This window comes from Carcharhinus amblyrhynchos, chromosome 8 (genome assembly GCF_965287045.1).
Source record: "Carcharhinus amblyrhynchos chromosome 8, sCarAmb.v2.hapA, whole genome shotgun sequence".
NCBI lineage: Eukaryota > Metazoa > Chordata > Chondrichthyes > Carcharhiniformes > Carcharhinidae > Carcharhinus > Carcharhinus amblyrhynchos.
The window spans coordinates 39,420,647-39,447,352 of record NC_137331.1 but is presented as its reverse complement, the minus strand read 5'-3'; positions in this window follow the sequence as shown (position 1 = coordinate 39,447,352).

The following is a 26,706-nucleotide window of genomic DNA, read 5'->3' as shown; positions in this document are numbered from 1 at the left end:
GAGGTGACAGAGTAACAAAGACAAAGCCACCACTGGGTCAGACACAATCCTCGGAAAGTTTACAAACTGTTCAGTGTCGAATGGTGAGAAATCAGAAGCCTTGGAAGGTCAGGCCAGGACGGACAGCTTTTGTGATTTGTCAGTTCACATGTTGGTTATCAGCATCGAGTGGGTTAAATCGATTGTCAGAGGCTTAGCTGATGGCATGGGGGAGAGGTGTGGTGTGAGGTGGGGCAGGATGGGGGCAGGTGTGGTGCTTGGGGAGGGGATTGCAGGGTAGCAAGTCAGAAGGAGGAGAGACGCACCTGGCCATGGTTCAGGTCATGCATGTCGCTGGCAAGGCATTTATTGCCCATCCCTCATGTCCTTTGAGAAGTTTAGAATGATCAGCCTCTTTTTTAAATATAGTTGAGTGGCTCATCAGGCTATTTCAGAGGTCAGGTAAGAGCAAAAAAAAATTGCTGTGGCTCTAGAGTTACATGTAGGCCACACCGGGTAATGACGGCAGATTTCCTTCCCTAAAAGACATTTGTGAAACTAGATCATAGAATCATAGAATCTCTACACTGCAGAAGGAGACCATTTGACCCATTGAGTCTGTATCGGTCACAATCCCACCCATGGCCTATGTCTATAACCCCTCACATTTACTCTACTAATCTCCCTGACACTAGGGTCAATTTAGCACGTCCAATCAACCTAATGTGCACATCTTTCGGACTGTGGGAAGAAACCAGAACACTAGGAGGGAACCAATGCAGACAGAGGGAGAATGTGCAAACTCCACACAGACAGTGACTCGAGGCCGGAATCGAACCTGGGTCCCTGGCGCTGTGAGGCCGCAATGCTAACCACTGTGCCAGGGGCCCAATGGTTTCTCACAGTGGTTAACCACAGATGGGTTTTTGCAGCAACTGAGTGGTTTAAAGGTCCCTATGATTGAGATGAGGTTTACAAATACTAATTACAGTGGTTCAAGATGGCGGCTCATGCCCATTTTCTCAAGGGAAATTAGGGGCGGGTCAGTGATGCCCAAATCCTGAGACTGAATAATAAAAAAATCCAGATTTTTAGTTAATTAACAGAATTTAAATTCCGTAGCTGCCACAATGAGGTTTGAACTCATATCTCTAGATCACTAAGAACTCATTAAAGTCACACCAGTACAAATCTACTGTACTACTGTGCACATATTATCCTAATCAGATGATAAGTTGGAGGAGGCAAAGTAACAGGGGACGTATGGGTTACATGAATGGATTTCTTGTAAGTTCTTAATTGGTGTGTTTGATGATTTAATTATTTTAGTGGTCCGTCTAAGTGTAGACACATGCCTTTTTCAAATATACTTCACAACATTATATCTTACTTGAAGGTGGGTAAAGCAAGCTTTTCATTTGACATTTATCGCAAATGAAGGTCACGGCATCTTGGAAGGAATACTATGCTAAGAATCAGAATAAATTGTTGATGTTTGAACTGTTTCAACTCTACCAAGAAATATAACTAATCTCACCAAGCACTGAGAGAAATGATCAAATAAGGCACACTGGCTAAATAAGGCTACTGGGAGAAATGGGAATATTGCGCCTGACGAAGGAACCCAAGTAAACAATGAATGCTTTCCATAAGACCATATGATATAGGAGCAGAACTAGGCCGTTCAGCCCATCGGGTCAGCTCTGCCATTCCATCATGGCTGATAAGTTTCTCAATCCCATTCTCCTGCTTCTTCCTATAATCTTTGACACCCCCCCCCCTTTTTAATCAAAAACCTACTTATCTCTTACTTCAAGACACTCAAATGACCTGGTCGCCACAGCCCTCTGTGGCAAAGAGTTCCACAGATTCACCACCCTTTGGCTGAAGAAATTTCTCCTCATCTCAGTTTAAAAGGAGCCCTCCTTCACTTTGAGGTTGTGCCCTCAAGTTCTAATCTCTCCCACTAATGGAAACATCCTCTCCATGCCCACTCTATCCAGGTCTCATGACATCCTGTAAGTTTCAATAAGATCCCCCCTCATCCTTCTAAACTCCATCGAGACTTCTCAACTGCTCCTCATATGCCAAAGCCTTCGTTCCTTTCAATTATAAATTTGGAGTTTCACATATTTATCTTGTGGATGGAAGTTTATAGAATCTTCACTTGATGGTAAGCATATTGGCAAAAGTTTGCCATTGGGATGATGCTGTATAATGTGTGGGAGCAATAGACTTGACACTCTTGAGTGTTTTTTCCTCATTCCTTTCACCAGATTCTTTTTCTTCTGGCTCCCATTCTCCTTTTTCAGTTCCCTGCCCAAACCACGACCATCATCACAAGTGGGGTGAGGAGGCAGGTCTCAAATCCACCCCACTTGGAATGGGGATCAAACCTCGTGCTGTTGGTCCCCTCCTCAGCAAGGAGTGTGAGTTGCTGTGGCAACGTACACTTTTGCGTATTTGCATATACGTTAAAGACAATAAGAAATAGGTACAGGAGTAGGCCGTTGGTCGTCTTGAATACGTCCGCCATTCCATTGGATCATGGCTAATCCAACAGTCCTCACGTCCACTTTCCTGCCCTTTCCCGTAACCCTTGATTTCATTACTGATCAAAAATTTATCTATCTCAGCCTCAAACATACACAAGGGCCTGAATTTTACCCCCTTGGCTGCCCTGGAATCAGGGCAGGTGCGGCTCGCAGAACGGAAATCTCCGTTGGCTTTGGGCTGGATTTTACGATCTCGCCCAAGTAAGGTCGTAAAATCCCACCTGAGGACTTTGTCCCCCACAGCTCTCTGTGGCAAGGAGTTCCAAAGGTTCACAACTGTCTGAGAGAAGAAATTCAAACCCTTAATGTAATTCCCAAAGGTTCCAAGGAATTATATAAATGCAATTCTTTTCTTAATTGACAGAGAATTTTCCAAAGTCATTCTTTACAAATTGACCTAGAGATGTGAATGATGTAGGTAAGACCATTATTTGTTGCCTATCCCTAATTGCCATTGAGAAGGTGATGGTGAACCATCTTCTTGAACTTCTGCAGTCCACCTGGCATAGGGTACAGCCATAATGCTTTTCTCTTTCCTGTAGTGGTTTGCTGGGCTATTTCAGACAGGCAATTAAGAGTCAGCCACATTGCTGTGGATCTGGAGTCACACGTAGAACAGACCAGGCAAGGACGGCAGATTTCCATTCCTGAAGCACATTAATGAACCTGGTGGATACGTACGAGACTATGTTCCACCACATCATGTTACAATATGCATGAACACTAAGATGTTACATTGATGCACCAGTTACACAACTTTCCATAATTCAGCCTAGTTGGCTTTAACAGGCACCAGCAATTCTGCCACACAAAATTTATATTCACTTAAGGTCAATTAATAATCTAAAAATATCTGTGAACAAATGAGTTCAAACAGTCTAAAGGTCATCTCCCTCACCATCATATAGTGGCAATCACACCATGTGTTGCTTTCACATAATAAAACATCTTTGAAACCTGACCTTTAAGAGACCCTAGCCATTTTGAGCAATGTAGATGTCTCATTTTTGGAATTTAGGTATAGAGTTGGACATTTTTCACTCAAACAATGTTAAAAAACAGTTTTTTTTAAACAAGTGAGTCATTTGGATAGATGGTGGCGTGTTACTTCCTCTGCGACAAACAATATCAATTTATTACCAAAATTGAGAAACTGAATGTGTAATGAGTTTAATTAAGCAATAGAGGTGGGCCTGTTGGAATATGAACTCCTTGATTAAGGCCCAAATTAAGGCCAATTAGGGAGCCCTGTGCTCTGTACTCGTAAATGAGCTCTGTATTCGTACTTGTAGATGTACTCTATACCTGTACTCTGTACCTGTAACAGGAGTGTCAGTTCCTCTGGAACTCCGGATGTGGACTGCTCACTGAGAGCACTCTGTAGAGTGCTTTTGGATCTTGTGAATAAAGGAATTCTGATGAAGGGATTTCTGCCTGTGAGGGCTTATTACAAGATGATAAAGTGATTATACACTCAGAGCACATAACCAGGTAATCAGCCAAACCAATTCATTGACATTAGGTAAACCATTTCCTAATGTTTATAAATGGGAGGCCCTAATTGCCCCCGATGTAAGATACTCAGAGCCAGTTGCATTCAAGACATTAAATAAACATATAAAAAGTAGGGAAAAGAAGGTTGGAAGCAGGGGCAAGACAAGAACTATTAAAGCAACAACTTATTTTAGACCCTTGTCTGTTGTCAGCACATGTGAGTTAAAGTAGACTGAACGTCAACAATAATTTGCATTGATATAATGCATATAATTGATATAAAAGCAGGGAGGTCTTGCTGCAACTGTACAGGGTACTGGTGAGGCCACAGCTGGAGTACTGTGTGCAGTTTTGGTTACCGCACTTGCACAAGGATATTTTGGCCTTGGAGGGAGTGCACAGGAGGTTCACTAGGCTGATACCGGAGATGAGGGGGTTGGACTATGAAGAGAGACTAAATAGACTGGGTCTGTACTCATTGGAGTTTAGAAGGATGAGGGGGGGATCTTATAGAGACGTATAAGATAATGAAGGGGATGGATAGGGTAGAGGTAGAGAGATTCTTCCCGCTCAGAAAGGACAGCAGGACTAGAGGGCACAGCCTCAAGATAACGGGGGGGTGCAGTTTAGAACGGAGTTGAGGAGGAACTTCTTCACTCAAAGGGTGGTGAATCTCTGGAATTCTCTGCCTGTTGAAGTGGTGGAGGCTACCTCACTAAATATATTTAAGTCACGGGTAGATAAGTTTTTGGTAGGCAAGGGGATTAAGGGTTATGGGGAGAGAGCGGGAAAGTGGAACTGAGCCACTTCAGATCAGCCATGATCTTATTGAATGGCGGGGCAGGCTCGAAGGGCTAGATGGCCTACTCCTGCTCCTATTTCTTATGTTCTTATGTTCTTATATTCTTTAACATCTATATCCATCTGTAAAATCTTTATATCCTCTTCACTGCCTGCTTTCCCACCTATTTTAGTATCATCTGCAAATTTTGCAATGTTACACTCTGTCCCTATTTGCAGATCATTTATATAGATTGTAAACAGTTGAGGTCCAGGGACTGACACCTGCGGCACTCCACTAGTTACATTTCGCCAGCCAAAGAAGGAACCACTTATTCAGCCCTTCTACTTTCTGTCAGTCAGCCAAAGCTCAATCCAATCTAGTACTCTGCCCACAATCCCCTGATTGCACCTTCTGGATCAGTCTTTTATTCAGCACTCTGTCAAATGCTGGATATACCACGTCCATAAGTTCCTCACTATCCATCTTGGGTAGCATAGGAGCAGGAGAGTACTGGGTGATCTGAAATATTTCTGAAGAGCAGAAGATGAAACATGGGGCAAGAAGCATTGGCGTAAAAAAGATTTACAACTGAAGGTTTCAGTCACAGGTAGAATGAGGTGTACGATAGGTGGACAATGAAAGTGGAAGTAGCTGGCCTTTGTGACCCAGAGGATAAGAGATTTGAAAGTTTCACTCAAGGTAGAGCTGAGATTAGTGTTGAGAAGCAGGATGGGATTCGATGGGGGTAGGTAGTCTGTGGCTGAGGACAATGGTTTCACTCTCACAATGGAAGAAATGCAACCCATCAACAACCAGACATCAGATGAGGAGTTTGATAGTGGAGAAGCAGTGGAAGGATCCAGAGGAATGGCCGTGAGGTAGAGGTGAACTTTGTCACTGTGCATGTTGAAGCTTATCCCAGGTTTGTGAATGAGTTCACCAAGAGACAGCAGGTGGCTAAGGAAGAGGGAGAAAATTAAGAGTGAACTTCCTCAGGTGAAGATGAGCAGGTGGGAAGAGAATGTTAGAGATATTCTGAGCACTGACTACGATAAAAGGATTAGAGTGGAATCGAGTGAAGGCAATTCACATGGATGCAGTAGCTTAACTGTTTTGCTACTGGACTAATACCCTGGAGGCCTTGACTAAGAATCCAGATGACATGAGTTCAAATCCCAATTTAAGTATTTGAAATCACTGGAAATAAAATTTACAGGGATCAGTAAGAGCATCCATGAAGTTGTCTTCAAAAACCAACTTGTTCATTAATGCTCTCTAGGATAGAAAACCCGTTGTCCTTACCTCCTCTACATAATTATGTAACTCCAGGCCCACGACAATGAACTTGGCTCTTAACTTGTTTTAACTTTGTCACTATGCTCTTCCAAGGGAAACTAGGAATGGGTGATAAATGGCAGACTTAACCGTGATGCCCAAATCCTGAGAATGAATCAAAATAGCCCATTAAACTAGTCAACGAAGGAAGGATTTGGGGAAGGATGGTGTGTGGTTGACCTTGTTAAAGGCCTACGCAGAAATGCTGCAGAGAAAAGATCATTTGCGATTTTTGGTTTAGGCCTTTCGATACAGTGGGATCTTATTTGAAAATTCAAACAGGGAAATTGCAAGAGAGACGGGCACAGATCCGGAAGTTGGCAATGCGTTCAAAAACATTGATAAAAAAGTGATTAGAGATGGACTCTGGGATAGACCGAGATCAAATCATCCAGAGGTGCCCTGAATTGCCACAGAGGCACAGAGAATGTGTACCATGAATGTGACAAAAAAAAACTCACAATTGGTTACATTTCAACACAAGTATAAAGTTAATTTCCAGAAACAAAAGAAGGTCTTACAACTTGACAGGAATACACAAAAATCAAAGTGCCTTAAATGCCTCACTTTCATTCTCCCAAGTTGCAAGTTTTCTAGCCCTTGTGTGCAGAGCACTTAGGCATTTTTCTTGCTAACCTACATGTTTTGCTATGACTGTTCTGGTTGATCAGTCACTCAGTAATATGCCTACATGATCTAAAACTGAAACTAAGTGACAGATGTACCACAATAAAATAAAATGATAAGGCAAGAAGGTGGTGACAGAAATCTTGTAAAGCAGATGAGGAGATCAAGAGATTAATTTAACAGTTGCATACAGTGGAAATGCACATCTGAATTACAATTTACATTTCTATATTCATTCTGATTAGTTCTGGAAATCTGTATTTTTTCTGTGTGTTTGATTTCTACCTCCTGAGTGTATAACTATAGATATGATGTTAGCCAATTCATGGCTGGTGTCTATGTAAGAGGGTTTGGGGATGTTTTTACACTAAGTTTCAGTTAGTTTTATGTATCTGGGACATTTCAAACTGGACAATTACTGATTATAAAGGAAGAACAGAAAGACTTGCACTTTTACTGTGTCTTTTATGACCACAACGTGTTCAAAGCACTTTATAGCCAATTAAGTAGTTTTTGAAGCATAGCCACTGTTATAATATAAGGGTGGCACAATGGTTAGTATGCTTCCTCATAGCACCAGGGACCTGGGTTCAATTCTGGCCTTGAGTGACTATGCAGAGTCTGCATGTTCTTCCCATATCTTCCTGGGTTTCCTCCAGGTGCTCTGGTTTCCCCCTACAGTCCAAAGATGTGCAGGTTAGGTGAATTGACCATGCTACATTGCCCCTTGTGTCCAAAAAATGTGTGGGTTAAGTAGATCGACCATGTTAAGTTGTCCCTTGGTGGCCAAGATGTGGAAGGTAGGTCGATTAGCCATGGTTATGGAGATAGGGCAGGAGGGAGTGGATCTGGTTAAGATGCTCTTTCAGAGATTCAGTGCAGACTTGATGGGCTGAATGGCCCCCTTTTGCACTAAATGGATCCTAAATGCATCCAATAAGCACACAGCAAGAACTCACAAACAGCAACATAATGTTCACTGAGTGGTAAAGACTGACCAGGGCACCAGGGGTAACTCTCCTCTTTATTGAGAGCGCGCCATTGGAATCTTTCACATCACCCCGAAAGGTACAGCTGGAAATCTCATCCAAGGCCTGCTACACCTTCAGCTGTGCAGCACTCCTCTACTGCACTGACTTTTGTGCTCACGCGCTGGAGTGGGACTTGAACGCACAACCTATCCTGGTTAGAGATGAACATGCTACCAACTGAGCTATACTCAACACTCACAGCTATGTGCATGAAATGGAACCCAATTCCTTGCTTCCTTTTGGTAATTGACAATAGGGAAGTGGCAATATGAAAGAGACAGAATAACAAATTCTTGGTAATATGTTGACAAATTGGATTGATAAGTTATTTAGATGACACCAAATGCTTGTTGCGGTGAATGAATCTGTTGTTATGAATCCTCAGAACTTTAGACTGTCAAAGTCCTGTTACTCTGATATATTACAATCATTATCACCGTGGAGACCATTAACTTTCAAGAAAAAAATTCAGAATTCCAGTTAAGAGCTGAAAGGAAGACTTGATAAGATTTCCTGTTTTAAGATTTTTACTATAACAAGTAGAGGAGGAGCAACATTGACTAAATACTCTCTGTATCCACATAAATTACAGAAAGAGAATTTTTCCCATTTACTTCTAAGGCAATCAAAATTCCCATAATTTTACTTCACAGTGTCTCTTAGGTAAACATTTAATGCATCTGAAAATAGTTCTAAGTGATTCTAAGCTCCTGAGGGTTTAATTCTATTCTCTTCCTTCGCCATGCTGGTAATTTTAAGACCTAAAATTATCTCTCAAGCGAGGGTTTTTCCTAGAGGTACTTTTACCACCTTAAGCTAGGCAAATCTTCCAGTCTTATTTCAAATCCTTCCCAATTTTGTCTTTTCAGTTTAAGCTCAAGCTCCAAGTTGCATTCCTGCCTGGTGAGCCATAGAGACTTTTGGCCTCAGGCTGTTCCCTTTCTCTCAAGACCCTGACAGACTAACTTATCATCGTAGAATCATAGTATCCCGATAGTGCAGAAGGAGACCATTTGGCCCATCGATTCTGCACCAACTCTCCAGAAAAAATCTTATCCAGGCCTGTCCCACACCCTAAACCTGTAACCCCATGCATTTGCCCCACTAATCCCCCTAACCTGCACATCTTGGGGCACAAAGGGGCAATTGAGCACAGCCAATCTACTTAACCTGCACACCTTTGGACTATGGGATGAAACCAGAGCATCATGCAGACACAGGGAGAACATGCAAAATCCACACTGAAAGTCACTCAAGACTGGAATTGAACTTGGTCCCTGGCGCTCTGTGAGATTCAGTGATATTGTCAGAAAGCTCATAACCCAATCCTGTAAGTGGATTCCTAAGGATTCTTCCCCCTTCAATATTCATCTCCTTAGGAACATGAATCACATGGGCCTCATATCCAGGCAGAAATGCTGATTAGTTATTCTTTAGTCTCTGACTATATCTTGCACGTAAATCAACTATTTAATGTATAACTTTTTAAAATCCGACACTCTCAACATCTTCGTGGGGCTGGCAGCCTAACCACTGTAAACATAGATGATGCTGCCACTGTGAACACCTGGCACCTTCTTCCCAGCAAAACAACACAGGTCTCTATTTAATTTTTAACAGGCATGCCACCCAGGCCTGTTGTCAGGCAACTTCAGAGCAGGTCGTATGATCTCTTAATTTTATGCTAAATTACAGAGACTGCCTTAAATACAATAATGTTATAAAACTTCACATTCTTAACATGATAACTGAGCAGAAACCAAGCTTTTATTAAGTGATCCAGTGTGGTTTGAGTCACAACAAGATATCATTCATTTTCCTTTTGTTGCTAAATACTGACAAATAAACATAAGAAATAGGAGCAGGAGTAGGCCATCTAGCCCTTCAAGCCTGCCCTCCATTCAACAAGATCATGGCTGATCTGAAGTGGATCAGTTCCACTTTCCCACTTTCTCCCCATAACCCTTAATTCCCTTGTCTATCAGAAATAAAGTATCCTTGGGGCATCAAAACAATAGAATGTGGCCATTCGGCCCATTGTTCTCGTGGCAGCTCTTTGAAAGAGCTTTCCAATGAGTCCCGCTCTCCTGTTCGCAGGGTGACCAGATGTGGGTAGGGTGTCATGAAGATGGGTCATGGGGGGGGTGCGGAATATCAAGGCGGCCATGAAGGGGGTCATGAAGAGAACCCATTGGGGGGGATCCAATGCCCCTAGGTGATCTTTCTTGGGTAGGGTGTGCGGAAATATGCCATCAATGAAGGGCAGTCCCCATATCCTTGGGGGAAGGGAGAGACGGTCTTTGAGTTCGGGGCACCCTTTAAAATTGGTGCCCAATCTCCATGAAGCCGTGCTTGCTGGCATGTTTTTAGGATGCGTTTCTTTCAGAACGAGTGCAAAACTTTCTACTTTGGGCCATAAGGCAAGATTTCTCTTCATTGCAATCCTTCACCTTTCCCAGCAATTTATTTTTGTTTCTTTTCTTGTCTTACCAACATTCCATCCAAGTTCTGATCCGTAGGAAAGACATTTACATTGGCTGGAGGTGGGGGAGAGAAACATAGATTGGTACCTTAAACATTAACTGAAAAAAATAAATGGTCGAGTTACATGCCCAACATAAACTGGGAAAGGAATATATAGAGTCACGCTCTTAAAAACTAGCTGCAAAAATCGTGATTTCCTTTGTGTTTCTTTTCAATTGAAATGTTGAAAAGCTTTCTTTTAATAGCTATTTATAATGCAAGGAATTTCCACATAGCCCTGCAAATAGGAATGAGCTTATTGAAGACTGAAGTGCAGTGTGGTTGACGCAAGCATTCCATAGGGAATGAGTAGGAGTGAATGATGAAGACATACACTAGAAGAAAATGTGCCCTGAGGTATGTTTGCTGCTGGGTCCAAGGTACAGTTTAGAATCATAGAATTCCTACAGTGCAGAAGGAGGCCACTCGGCCCATCAAGCCTACACTGACCCATAACCCCACTAGTGGGGTTAGCATTGTGGCACAGTGGTTAGCCCTGCTGCCTCACAGCACCTAGAACCCGGGTTCGATTCCCAGTATGACTCACCGTCTGTGTGGAGTTTGCATGCTCTCCCAGTGTCAGAGTGGTTTTCCTCTGGGTGTCCCGGTTTCCTCCCATTGTTCAAAGATGTGCTGGTTAGGTGGATTGACCACGCTAAATTCTCCCTCAGTGTACCTGTACAAGCGCCGGAGTGTGGTGACTAGGGGATTTTAGAATAATTTCATTGCAGTGTTAATGCAAACCTACTTGAGACACCAATAAAAATAAAAATAAAACTTAGTCCTCTGACACTAAGGGACAATTTAGCACGGCCAATCAACCTAACCTGCACATCTTTGGACTGGGACAAAACCGGACCATCTGGAGGAAACCCATGCACACATGGGGAGAACGTGCAAACTCCACACAGACAGTGACCCAAGGCCAGAATTGAACCAGATTCCCGGCGCTGTGAGGCAGCAGTACTAACCACTGTGCTGCCCAAGGAACCCATATGAGGCTGCAATTTCCTTCATCCAGCCAATGCCGAAATGATGATGAAATTTACACCAAGATTGCTGATGGTGACATAAACCAAAATCTTCTCAGAAACTCTTGTAGCCTGATTTCTCACTCGGTCACCTACCTAGGCTGGAATTCTCCAAAGCTGTTTACCCCGCCACTGCTGCCAGTGAGAACGGAGAATGTGGCACTCAGCCAAAACTCGATTCACTATAGAGGGGCTGGAGAATCCCAGCCGCGGGTGAGACTGGAGCGTTCCAGCCTTAACTTGATTTGATTTAATTTGATTTGATTTGGTTAATCATTGTCACATGTATTGATATGCAGTGAAAAGCATTGCTTCTTGCATGCAACGTTCATAAAATACATAAGGTGACGAAAAAGGGGAGGGTGCAGAATGTAGTGTTGCAGTTACAGGTAGGGTGATCAGCTTAATATATGACAGAGCCATTCAAAGGTCTGATGGCAGCAGGGAAGAAGCACTGGTTAGCACTGCTGCCTCACAGCGCTAGGGACCTGGGTTTGATTCCCATCTTGGGTCACTGTGTGGACGTTCTCCCGTGTCTGTGTGGGTTTCCTTCAGGTGCTCCGGTTCCCTCCCACAGTCCAAAGATGTGCAGGTTAGGTTGATTTGCCATACTAAATTGATCCTTAGTGTCAGGGGGATCAGCTAGACTAAATGCATGGGGTTATGGGGATAGGTGCTGGCTGGGATTTTGGCCGGTGCAGACTTGATGGGCCGAATGGCCTCATTCTGCACTGTAGGATTCTATTCTATTCTAAGCTGTTTTGAATTGCACTCGTGTTGTTGATCCCACCCAGATAGAAGTCCAGCACTTTGCTATTGATTACTTCAGCAGCAGTTGACTGAGACAAGGCCGAGAATAGTTCCTGTTTAGCCTAGTGTTTTACCTGTTACTAAGCTACTTTTAAAAGAAGATGAATTTATACCAATCAGCTCCTGGTGACACAAGTTACACCCCAAACTGGCTTAACCGGTTCTGTGATTCCATCTTTTTTTAACAGATAGGATTTTGCAACAGAATTTTATTTGCAAGGGTTTCAAAATTCTGCTGAAGTAGAAAAAAGGAACCAAATGATCCCTCTGCTGTTAGGACAGGGAACTGTCTTCAACTGGAATTTCCTACTTAACCACGCAGGCACAATGGGTTGAATGCCCCCTCTCTGTACCGCGCTCACCCCAAAAGCAGAAAATCCAGCCCAAGGTCAATGGACCCTTGCATGGTTCCTCCCCACCCCCTTGCCCCTCTGCTACAATTCCCTATGCGAGCAGGATGGGAAAATGCCCTTGTAATCTTTCTATGATTCTAAATCACACTGAAACTTATGTTGAGATTGGCAAGAACAACTTTCACTGAAATTCCCCCTGAAGGGCACTGGAATATATTGGAACCTTACCAAAACAACTGGGACTCAATGAAATTGTGGAGCATTGGCCATTTTTTTAATCTTATTCATCTCATGGAAGGTAAAGTTTCAAACCATCGCTCGTGCACATAAGCATGTTTAAGAACATTCTGGTAGTCTATTTTCTCTTTTGAATGTGTTTTGAAATTTGTCAAGACAAAGGAACTGAAGGTATAAATACAACACAGATCTCAGTGAGGAGAAATAATTTCAAAATGTTACGGAAAAAATCCTCTGTAAAACACCAGAAATTCAAACACTGGCTTCTGAAAATTTTGGGCTTAAATTTATGTCCCTGCAATCGTGGAGTAAGAAAACCTCTCAGTTTCTGTGGGTGGTCCTATGTCAATGAGTTAAGTGAGGCTGTTGTTCTTACAAGTTGGCCTTCTGTGAATGATTGAGGAAACTTCTGTGTAGCAAGCACCTTCGCAAGGGCAACTAAGGATGGACAATAAAATGTTGATCAGCCTGTGAAGCCCATGCCCCATGATTGAATAATTTTTTTAAAAATCTAGCGCAAAACTAGTCTAAGGCACAGGCACGCAAATTTCCTTATAATCACACAAGGGATAGCATAATTACTTAAATTACATTTTGCACCTAAATTTCACCCAATGTTCTTTTTCCTGAGTTTCCACTCAAACTCATTTGCCTGCCGCTAAATGTGTAATGAATCAGGCTGTGTTTTAATAAGTAATTTATTTTTAAATGATTTACAAAATGCTCTTTATATACCTATGACTTCATGGCCAAATTCCTCTCCCACATAATTTTCAAGTTTGCTGATGACACCACTGTAGTGGGTCGGATCTCAAACAACGACGAGATGGAGTACAGGAATGAGATAGAGAATCTGGCGAACTGGTGTGCTGACAATAGTCACTCCTTAAACATGAAGTCATTGACTTCAGGAAGTGTAGTGGAGAAGATGCCCCTATCTACATCAATGGGGATGAAGTAGAAATGGTCGAGAGCTTCAAGTTTTTAGATGTCCAGATCACCAATAACCCACCTGGGTCCCCCCATGCTGACACTTTAGTTAAGAAAGCCCACTAATGTCTCTACTTTCTCTGAAAACTAAGGAAATTTAGCATGTCAGTATGACTCACCAACTTTTCCAGATGCAGCACAGAAAGCATTCTTTCTGGTTGTATCACAGCTTGGTATGACTCCTACTCTGCCCAAGACCGCAAGGAACTACAAAAGATTGTGAATGTAGCCCAATCCATCACGCAAACCAGCATCCTATCCGTTGACTCCGTCTACACTTACTGCTGCCTTGGAAAAGCAGCCAGCATAATGAAGGACCCCGCGCATCCCGGACATTCTCTCTTCCATGTTCTTTCGTTAAGAAAAAGATACAAAAGTTTGACTAATGGGATCAAGAATAGCTTCTTCCCTGCTGCCATTAGATTTTTGAATGGACCTACCTCAAATTAAGTTGATCTTTCTCTACACCCTAGCTACGACTGTAACGCTACACTCTGCACTCTCTCCTTTCCCTCTCTATAAACGGTATGCTTTGTCTGTATGTTGCCAAAGAAAAAATTCTTTACACTGTATACTAATACATGTGACAATAAAAAATCAATTCGAATCAAATCAAATCAAAAAATCAAAATAGTGTTGGCTATATTTAAGGCTAGAAATTTGGTCCAAGTTCATTAATATATCTGAAAATGACTTTATCACAAAAAGAGGGTGTTTTGAATCACAGTGTCAATCCACCAGCTGTGTGCAGCCCGATTTAAATTATTACAACTTACCTCTATAAAATATACAGAACTATTTGCTGATTATAATGTGGTACAGAACTCTGTTTCTTAGTAAATTTAAAAAAAAGAATGAAGCTTGTGAGTATCCAGCACATGACTACTTGGCCCCCAGAAGAACTCAAATATTTTGGAAGACCCATCAGTGAACATAATTAACGGGTACTCCCAATGGTGATTAATTCAATGGTGGTCACTTTTTTGGGAATGGGAGGTGGAGGTGGAGGTGGAGCTAGTGACTTTACTGTAAAAGCTTGGGCAGATTCAGTTTTGTTGGACTGAATAATTTCACGATTTGTTGCGTGGGTTATGTCAATTTATGGGCAGATTACAGCAATAAGAACCATCACAAACAAAACAGAAACTCTGCTCAAGGTCTCTGTGAGAAAACTGCAGGTCTTTATCTTGTACGTTTAATCTATAAGATACTATTTCCACAGAGCCAAGGCTGCAGCTCCACAAAGCAAAGATCTGCTGTCAGAATAAACATGAATCTAGCATTGCCTACGTAAAGTCTTTTGAAAACAATTTATTTCAATGTGTTGCAATAACAGAATGGTGCCTGAGGGAAATCATGGAAAACAATAAAGGTATTTCCTTATGCCGCTAACACGTGCACAATGCAGTCTTTGAGAACAAAGCAAAAACAACAAATGATTCAAGCCTTACGAGACTTCCATCCACAAAACAACAGCTGCAGTCACTTAGAAAACTATTTCTCAATCAATTCCATGTCTCAAAAAGTACTTTCCTTGACAAATTTGCCCATTAAGGTTGTGGCAAATTCAATATCTAAACTAAACCATTTGCACTGGTTGTGTTTTTTTTCCTAAAATGTTTGCTAATATAAAAACACAATGATTGCATTTATATGCTTGCCTTGCACCATGCACAATGAATTAGCTTAAACACAGTGGGGTGTTATGTGGCCCATCATTCTATGCTAGCATAAGCCCACAAGGCGCCAGAAGGGGAGGGTTATTTCATTCCGGTGATATTGTTTGAATGATGTATGGCCAGAATACTCCAGCTGTTCATTTCAGCGGGATTCTCAGATCCTGCTGTGGTGAATGGAGATTTGGCTGAGCGCCAAATTCTCCATCCTTGCTTGCAGCGGCAGCGGAGCACGAAGGGCCAGAGAATTTTGGCCTATGCTTCCTGTAACAGTAGAAGTGCCCTCAACATTTCTTTAAATTCAACAGGAGCATTTATAATTTCCTTGAGGGTTGCCCTGATCTTCCGCTGCGCTTTTTAGTGAGACATTGAGGCCAGAATTCTCCAGCCTCGTTTGCCCTGCCGCCTCTGCAGGGAGAATGGAGAATTTGGCGCTCAGCCAAAAGCCAGTTCACTGCAGCGGGACCGGAGAATCCCAGCTGCCCAGCTGGAGCTGAGTTCGGTGAATTCCAGCCATAGAAACTCAAGAGAGATGACAGTCAATCAGGGACATTAGCACACCCTCTTTTGAAATCTTCCCATTATCTTGAAGATCTGCTTTGAACCCTTATAATATGTTAGAGCTTAATTTATCATCTGACCCTAAAACATCAGCATCTCTGGAAATAGAACATTCTTTCTGTACTTCACTGGAATCAGAATCATCAAACCATACAACATAGAAGGAGGCTATTCAGCCCATCATGCCCATGACAGTTCTTGAAACAGCTACATCACTAACCCACAACTTTCCAATCCAGAGATAAGTGTTCTCAATTCAGCTGCAGACAACATTTGTGAAGGTAAATGTGGCACAAGAGTTAAGTCTTGTCATTGGTGATGTAATATCCTGAATAATTTGCCAGCATGGTGTCACAGTGGCTAGCATGCTGCCTCACAGCGCCAGGGCTCTGGGTTCGATTCCCGGCTTGGGTCACTGTCTGTGTGGAGTCTGCACATTCTTCCCATGTCTGCATGGATTTCCTCCAGGTGCTCCAATTTCCTCCCAGTTAGGTGCATTGCCCATCCTAAATTCTCCCTCAGTGTACCTGAACAGGTGCCAGAATGTGGCAACTAGAGGATTTTCACAGTAACATCATTGCAGTGTTAACGTAAGATTATTTGTGACACGAATAAATAAACTTAACTTCAACTTAAAACTTAAACATAATACTTGAAAGACTGTGCAAAATAGCTTGGGAAATAAGATTCAAAATGGCCAAGACAAGAACTTGATTAAGGCTTATCCAACCCAATGTGTTTGACTCATTCATGATAAACATTGGGAATTTATGGTTCTGTCCTTCCCTTTACTCACGCTCTAGGGTACTTTCCATCCTTCCATTCATATTGAACATCTACTCTCCATGGGCTGGTAGGATATATATTCTTGACTGTAATTCCACATAGAGGGAGGGAGATTGTCATCAACTTCAGGAAGCCTAAAGGAGAACATGTCCCCGGGACAAAGTAGAAAGGGCCGAGAGCTTCAAGCTTTTAGGTGCCCAGATCACCAACAGTCTGTCCTGGTCCCATCATGCCAACACTTTAGTTAAGAAAGCCCATCAATGCCTCCACTTTCTCAGAAGACTAAGGAAATTTGGCATATCAGCTACGACTCTCACCAACTTTTACAGATGCACCACAGAAAGCATTCTTTCTGGTTGTATTACAGCTTGGTATGACTCCTGCTGTCCAAGACCGCAAGGAACTACTAAAGGTCATGAATGTAGCTCAATCCATCACGCAAACCAGTCTCCTATCCATTGACTGGTCTACACTTCCTGCTACCTCGGCAAAACAGCCAGCATAATTAAGGACCCCATGCACCCTGGACATTTTCTCTTCCATCCTCTTTCATCGTGAGAAAGATACAAAAGTCTGAGGTCATGTACTGACAGACTCAAGAACAGCTTCTTCCCTGTTGCTGTCAGACTTTTGAATGGACTTACCAAGCATTAAGTTGATCTTTCTCTACTCCCTAGCAATAATTGTAACACTACATTCTGCACTCTCTTGTTTCATTCTCTATGAACGGTATGCTTTGTCTGTAAAGTGCGCAAGAAACAATACTTTTCACTGTATGTTAATACATCTGACGGTAATAAATCAAATCAAATCAAAAATCAAATCACTGGAACATACATAAGAAAAGAAGAACAGGAGCAGGTGACCTAACACTTCAAGTCTCTTTTGTCTTTCAAATTTCTCATTTCAGTCTCAGTCCAAACATGGACAAAAGAACTGAGCTAAACAGATAGGTCAGAGTGACTGCCCTTAACACAGCTTGGTATGGCTCCTGCGCTGCCCAAGACCACAAGGAATTACAAAAGGTCGTGAATGTAGCCTAGTCCATCACGCAAACCAGCCTCCTATCCATTGACTTGTCTATACTTCCCACTGTCTCGGCAAAGCAGCCAGCATAATTAAGGGCCCCATGTACCCTGGACATTCTCTCTTCCACTAACCACTGTGCCACTGACACCAAGGCCACAATTGATTGAGTGTGGCATCAAGGAGTCCTAAAAAAACTGGCCAATGGGTATCTGAGGGAAAGAACTTCACTGGTAGGAATCATACCTAGCACAAAGAAAAATGGTTGAGGTTGTTAGAGGTCAATCATCTCAGCGCTGGGATATCATTGCAGCAGTTCCTCAGGGTAGTGTCCTAGGCACATTCATCTTCAGCTGCTTCATCAATGACCATCCCTTTGTCATAAGGTCAGAAGTAGGAATGTTCACTGATGACTGCACAATGTTCAGCATTACTTATGACTCCTCAGATACTAAAGCAGTCCATGTCCAAATGCAGCAAACTCTGGACAATATCCAGGCTGAGGCTGATACATGGAAGGAACATTCATGTCACACAAGTCCCAGGCAATGACCATCTCCAAAGAAAGAGAATCTAATTATTGCACCTTGACATTCAATGACATTACCATTATTGAATCCCCTGCTATCGGCATCTTGGGGGCTTATCATTGACCAGAAATTGAACTGGGTTAGCCATATAAGTACTACAGCTACAAGAGCAGGTCAGAGGCAGGGGTTTCTGCAGTGAGTAACTCACCTTCTGACCCCCTAAAGTCTGTCTACCATCTACAAGGAATGTGTCAGGAGGTTATTAGAGTATTCTCTAATTGCCTGGATGTGTGCATTCCAACAACATTCAAGAAACGCAACACCATTCTGGGCAAAGCATTCCACTTGATTAGTACCCAATCGACAAATATCAACATTCACTCCCTCCACCACTGATGCACAGTGGCTACCATGTGTACACCATCTACAAAATGCACTGCAGGAACTCACCAAGGCTCCTTAATCAGCACCTTCCAAACCCACAATCTCTACCACCTAGAAGAACAAGGGCTGCAGACATCAGGGAAAAATACCAGCTTTATGTTCCGTTCCAAAACACACAATATCCTGACTTGAAGCTATATTACTGTTCCTTCACTGTGGCTGGGTCAAAATCTTGGAACTCCCTTCCAAACAGCGCTGTGTGTGCATCTCATGGACAGCAGTCGTTCAAGGTGGCGGTTCATCACCACTTTCTCAAGGGCAATGACCACAAGAAACTATAGGTCATGAATGTAGCCCAATCCATCACGCAAACCAGCCTCCCATCCATTGACTCTGTCTACACTTCCCGCTGCCTCGGCAAAGCTGCCAGCATAATCAAGGACCCCATGCATGTTGCACATTCTCTTCCACCTTCTTCCATCGAGAAAAAGATACAAAAATCTGAGGTCATGTACCAAACAGTCAAGAACAGCTCCTTCCCTGCTGCTGTCAGATTTTTGAATGGACCTACCTTTCTCTACACCCTAGCTAAAATTGCAACACTATATTCTGCACTCTCTCCTTTCCTTCTCTATGTATGGTATGTTTTGTCTGTATAGCGCACAATAAACAATACTTTTCACTGTATACTAATACAATAATAATAAATCAATAATAAATCAAATCAATTCAAATCAATTAGGGACGGACAACAAATGCTGGTCTAGTCAGCAACATCCACATCCTATGAATGAATAAATAAAATAAAAAATTAGATGTTGGTCGACCTGTGGCCTAACTCCATATGCCTACGGTAAATGGGTCACTTACCAAAGCAAAGTTAGGCAGCAAATCTATCTTGATCACTGTTCAGTGGTTGCTATTTAAACATCAACCTGGCTTCTGACAAATAGCTACCGTGAGCCAAGCAGTACTTGTGAAACAATCTCCAATCCTGCGAGTGATTTGTATTAAAGATTGAGAATTGCTGCAGCTTTATCATGAACAAAATCTGTGGCTGCCTGTACTGAGTAAATGAAAGTCTATAAACAAAATGCGCAAAGAGGCTGGGAGCTGCCTTTCGATCTAACATTTGCAGAAAGAAAGGAAATGCATGCTTAAAAAAAAATTACTGAGTTCCATAGCAAAGTCATCAGAACCACACTGTCAGCTATTGATGTGGCTTTAATGCATTATTTATGTTCAATTGTAGAGTCATAAATTTAGACCAGTGACATTGCTGAGCTGTGTGAAAAATGTTGATATACATGTTAAAGTGCACAATTATTTAAACATTGTCAAGCACAGGAGACCCTGGCAGCTTTAACTCTTTCATTTAGCATTTAAATGCCTGCTCTCACATTTTTCAAGGGAAGTAACACAAGAATGAACACAGAGGCAAAATGTCCTGAAAGATTGGGATAAACAAAGAGAGGCATATGACATATTTGATTATGGAGTATTTAGGATAGTGTGGGGTTAATCGAGGTCAGCCAGAGTAGATTTATTTTGGGAATGCTGACAACATTTGCGAGTTATTTCTGAAATTATTGATTGAATAGATAAAGGGAGGAAACCCAGGGCATCCAGCAGAAACTCACACAGACATGGGGAGATTGTGCAGAATAAAAGCAAATTACTGCAGATGCTGGAATCTGAAACCAAAAGAGAAAATGCTGGGAAATCTCAACAGGTCTGGCAGCCTCTGTAAGGAGAGAAAATAGCTGACTTTCAAGACCAGATGACCCTTTTTAAAGCTGTTTTGGGAGAATGTGCAGACTGCACAGACAGTGGCCCAAACCAGGAATCGAACCCCAGTTCCTGCCACTGTGAGGCAGCAGCGCTAACCACTGTGCCAAGATCATCCCAGGCATGTGATTTCATCTTGAGCATTGCTCTGTTATCAGCTGAAAGGAAGTCAACAACCAACTCCAGTGTTACTTAATGCCATTGCTCTCTCTCTCTTTCTCTCTGGGTGTTTCACAGTTCCCCTCAAGTACTGGAGAACATATTCAGGTGTAAGAATATGGGAATAAGAGGCCAGACGTTCACTGGGGAGAGGTAACTAGCTTCCCATCACATCTTGGTATTGAATTTGCTCTTTCAGGTGTGAGGTGGGCTGCTTGAATCTTGCTGAAGAGAGATGTTGCTGAAGCTTTTCAGCTTGCACCCATCAGGACAAATGCAAATGTGTCAAATTTCAGACAATCACAACAGCATTTATTATCCATCCCTAATTGCCCTTGAGAAGGCGGTGGCAAGCTGCCTTCTTGAACCGCTGCTGTCCATGTGATGTAAGTGTACCCATAGTGTTGTTAGGGAGGGTGTTCCACGATTTTGATCCAGCAACGGTGAAGGAACGGCTGATATATTTCCAAGTCAGGATGGTGAGTGGCTCGGGAAGGAACTTGCAGGCGGTGGAGACCCTGTGAGTTTAGGTAGTAGAGGTTGCAGGTTTAGAACATGCTATCAAAGGATATGTTATACCTCACTTGTATTTTAAATTATTTTAAATTTTATTTTCGTTTTGTTTATTTTGTTTTTATGTTGAATGCAAGATGATAATCTTTGGTAACATGTCTCCAATATTTTCAAGAATATTCAGATTCTGTACTACCAAGTGACTTGATTGATCCTGAACAGACTTGACTAGAATCATAGAATCCTACAATGCAAAAAGAGACCATTCAGCCCATTGAGTCTGCACCGACTACAATCCCAAACATGCCCTATCCCCATACATTTACCCAAGCTAATCCTCTGGAAACTAAGGGGCAATTTACCATTGCCAATCCACCTAACCCACACATCTTTGGACTACAGGAAACCGGAGCACTTGGAGGAAACACTCGCAGACATGGGGAGAATGTGTAAACTCCACACAGACAGTGACAAGCTGGGAATTGAACCCGGGTGCCTGTGAGGCTAACCACTATGACACTTTGCTGCCATGTTGCTTTTTTGAAATATCATCCACTGGGTGGATAAGAAAATGATGTACCCTTTTGTGGGTGATTCCACAATTTAAAATTAGGAGTTGTCCTTTTAGGGCAGAGATGGGGAGAAATTTTCTCCCCCTGAGGGTTGTGTGACTTTGGAACTCTCTGCCTCAGAAGGTGGTGGAGGCAGTGCCATCAAATATATTTAAGGTGGAGGTAGATAGATTCTTGTTTGACAAGGGAATCAAAGGATATCGGGAGTGGATGGGAATGTGGAATTTGGAGCACAAACAGATAGGTCATGATCTTACTGAATGACGAAGCAGGCTCGAGGGGCTGAATGGCCTACTTCAGCTCCTATTTTGCATGCTCGTGTAACTAGGAAACCTTTCTATTGAAACAACAGGTTGGGTGGATTGGCTATTCTAGGTTGCCCCTTGGTGTCCAATGTTGTGCAGGTTGGGTGGATTGGCAATGCTAAATCGCCCCTTAGTGTCCAATGATGTCAAGTTAGGTTGAATGGCCAATGTGTTATGAGGAAAGGTTGAGGGAGTTAGGGCTTTTCTCTTTAGAGTGGAGGAGGATGATGAGAGGTGACTTAATAGAGGTTTGTAAGATGATGAGAGGGAGAGATAGAGTGGACATTCAGAGACTATTCCCTCAGATGGATGTAGCTGTTACTAGGGGGCATAACTATAAGGTTCATCGTGGGAGATATAGGAGGGATATCTGAGGTAGGTTCTTTACTCAGAGAGTGGTTGGGGTGTGGAATGGACTGCCTGCTGTGATAGTGGAGTTGGACACTTTTGGAACTTTCAAGCGGTTATTGGATATGCACATGGAGCACACCAGAATGATAGGGAGTGGGATAGCTTGATCGTGGGTTTGGACAAAGCTCAGCACAACATCGAGACCCGAAGGGCCTGTACTGTGCTGTACTGTTCTATGTTCTATAACATCATTCTCAAAGAGTAGATCAATCCTTCTTTCCTGTGGATTATCATCAAATCAGAGGCAGTTTTGACATGAACCTGTGAGCAGTAATGATGTGGGGATCAAAGGAGCAGTGCTCCGAAAGTTCATGATTTCAAATAAACCTGTTGGACTTTAACCTGGAGTTGTGAGACATCTCACTGTGGGCAGTAATGAGAGAATAGGCACATTCCTAATACTGATTAAACTCAATTCTGTTAATAGTCAATTTGTTCCTCGCAACTGTTCTTGTTGTCTGCACATCTGGTTAGAAGGAATTTGTTTTTCATTCTGTCTGAGTGACTGATATGTAGCTATTTTACAAGATGAACTGTGTATTGGGTAGGATTCTGGAACGTCATACTTAACACAAATAATCCAGAAATGTTTTCACTGTCTCGGCAGGAAGGTTCATATCAATACTTCATTTCTGTCTTTCCACATACCAAATGCAATGTGGTTTGGAACAGGTGGCAATTTAGTTTCCTGTTTGTCTAATAGTGTTAAAAACATCTTATGAGAGACTTAGAACCTTCTTTATGTTTGACAATACCTTGTCAAGTCCATGATCCTGCAGCCCTTGCTCATCAAAGAGTGGGTAGGAATGAGAGAATTGGGGACTGTGTTGTGGTAGCTGACCCTTTATCTGATCCATGTCTCTTACAAGCCTGGATCTTCAATTTAGCCATGCTAAATTCTCCCTCATTGTACCCGAACAGGGTGCCAGAGTGTGACAACTAGGGGATTTTCTAAATTCCAGAGAGTATCGGTCTCTGTAAAATCAGCCCAACAATGCTGTGTTTCCTTTAAAGTGTGCAGCTTAATAGAATCACAAATGCGTGACAGCACGGGGAGACCATTTGGCCCATTATGTCTCTCCGAATGAGCAATATGCCTGCTGCTGCTCCCATCTTCTCCCTGTGACCCAATGTATCATTCCTTGGAAGGTAATGATCCAATTTCCTCTTGAATGCGTGGATTGAAGCCACTGCGCCACTGTGTCACCCTGATATTAATGTATTTAAATGAGATTCCCAACCTTCCTGGACAGAAACCTTATTATGTCAATGTTAGCTTTTATAGCTAACGAAATAGAAATAAAGGTAAGGAAGTATTGTTGCAAGTATACAAAGCATTGGTGAGGCCACATCTGGAGTATTGTGCACAGTTTTGGTCCCTTTTTTTGAGGAATTGGAGTGGTATTGGAGGCAGTTCAGAGGAAGTTTACTAGATTGGTTCCAGAGATAAAATGTTTGTCGTATGAAGAGAGATTGAACAATTTAGACCGATACTCTTTGGAATTTAGAAAATCCCCTAGACGCCACACTCTGGCACCTTGTTCGGGGACACTGAGGGAGAATTTAGGATGGCTAATGCACCTAACTAGCACATCTTTCAGGCTGTAGGAGAAAACAGGAGCACCCAGAGGAAACCCACAGAGAACGTGCAAACTTCTCACTGACAGTGACTTGAGTCGAGAATCGAAGCCGGATCCCTGGCACTGTGAGGCAGCAGTTCTAACCAACGTGCCATCATGCTGCCCAAGTGTGTCACTTGGAAGGAAACATAGAGGTGGCAGTGTTCCCCTGTGTCTACTGCCCTTGTCTTTTGAGGTGGAAGAGGTCAGATTTTTGGGAAGTGCTGTCGAAGAAGACTTGGCAATGTGCTGTCACTGTTCATAATACAAACACATTGCTGATGAATAGAGGCAATATATTCACATTGGATTTACGCCAGGTTACAAAGTGTTAGAAATCAGATAGTCCTGTGAGTGCAGAGTTTTACTATCCTCTTAACTGACTATTACAAATGCTGATCTGTGTTTTAATATCATAGCATTGCAGGTGTGGACTTTTAACCTGTCGTTTCTGTAAGACTAATGTTTCTTGAATTCTAATAGCACTTAGCTTGATGAAGTGCTGAAGATCCTATGACCAGATCGCTATGCTCATTCAGATGTGTCATTGAATTACTATAGTGCAGAATGAGGCCATTTGGCCCATCAAGTCTGCACCAACTCTCTGACAGAGAATCTTACCCAGGCCCTCTCCCCCACCTTACCCCTTACACATCTTTGGACAATAAGGGGCAATGTAGCATGGTCACTCCATCTAACCTGCACATCTTTGGACTGTGGGAAGAAACCAGAGCACCCGAAGGAAACACAGGCAGATGTGAAGATAAAGCACAAACTCCACACAGACAGTCACCCAAGGCTGAAATTGAACCCAGGTCCCTGTAAGGCAACAGTGCTAACTCCTGTGCCACCATGCCACCCTATGTTGTTGGGCAATATTGAAGTTAATTTAGAAGAGCGTTGACGTTGAGAGTCCAAGTGACCCTTTGTCAAAGCTAAAAGGCATTGAAAGTGGAAGATACTTATACTGTAGAGTGAGGGAATGAAAGATGAGTCATAGCCATAGAAACCAGGGGAAAGGCTGCTAATGGCAGTTCACAGAGAGAATAAAGGGTGTGAATGGCCAAATGGCAAAGAAACTGAAATCAGAGGGTAAACTGTGACAGATGAAGATGTGGGGAGCGGGGGAGTGGGGGATTGAGGGGGAGGGAAGATGGGTGGGAGACAGGTAAAATTGAGAAAAAGGAGGAAAAGGGGAGCAAAGGGGGAGAAAAGGTAAGAAAATGGGGGATAAAATAAGGAGAAAGAATGCGGTGGAAAAGAAAAATAAAGAAAGACAATAAAGTAAAAAGGTAGAGAACTGTTAAAATTAAATAAAATGAAAACAAAGGGGTCGAGATGGGGTACAGCTAATCATCTGAAGTTGTTGAATCTGATGTTGAGACCAGAAGGCTGTAACTTGCCTAGCTGGAAGTCATCTGGACTTTTCTCTCCTTACAGATGCTGCCAGACCTGCTGAGATTTTCCAGCATTTTCTCTTTTGGTTTCAGATTCCAGTAATTTGATTGTATTGAAGTTAATTTACTAGCATTTCACCATAAGACAATCATGTGATCTGAATATAATGTTTAATGTCTTCAATCTGGATTGCAGAATCTATAATCAGCATAATAAAATGAGCTAGTGTTCAGACTGTTACTCATACAGTACAGTGCATTTATATTAAAAAATATGTTAACCTGTGGTCTCCAACAGAAGCCTCATTGCTTACAGCTCTGTAATTATTGAGTTAAATAACACTGGCTATCTTTTTGCTTTGTTTGTGAGCAAAGTCTGTTTTGTTAACTGTTAGTGAGGAAATCTTATTTTAGTACATGTAAGCAACATAAAGGTTCCTCTTTCAATGGTTCCAGTTCATGCTACCTGGAGACAAAACAGTCCCAGCTGTTGCTGCTAAGGTGGTATCTGGGTAATCATGGCACACTAACAACAAGGGCGGCCATTTTTGAATTCGCCATCTGTAAATTTAACTTGCAATAGCATCTCCTCTGAGTGCCATCTGTTGGATGATTTGGGGAGCTATATTAGTTTGTTCTCTTTGTGGGATGTAGGTGGAGGCAAGGCCAGCAGTTGTCACTTATCTTTAAACGCCCCTGCAGTTATTGAAGAAGTTGCCCATTGCGTTTCCTCGGTTAGTTTCTTTAACAGCTCAGTCCGAAACTGAAAACTCCTGCCTGAGGTCAACAGACCTTTCCATGATCCATCCCTCACGCACTCCAATTTCAGTGGAAGGCAGGATGGTAAAATTCTACTCCATGTCTTTTTAACCCAGCACATTCAATTGTCATGTCTCCAAACATGCAACAAATACCACCCAGAAGACAAAGGGCAGCAGATGCATGGGAATATATATACCTGCAACTTCTCCTTCAAGCCCCACACCATTCTGACTTGCAAATGTATCAATTGTTCCTTTACTGTTGCTGGGTCAAAATCCTGTAACTCTCTCCCTCATTGTATTGTGGGCGTACCCATGCCAGACAGACAACAGCGATTCAAGAAGGCAGCTCACTGCCCACCTCTCAAGGGTAGTTAGAGATGGGGAACCACTGTTGGTCTTGACAGTGATGCACACATCCCTTGAACAAACAAACAAAAATAAATATCAATCTTTCTTACATAGAATT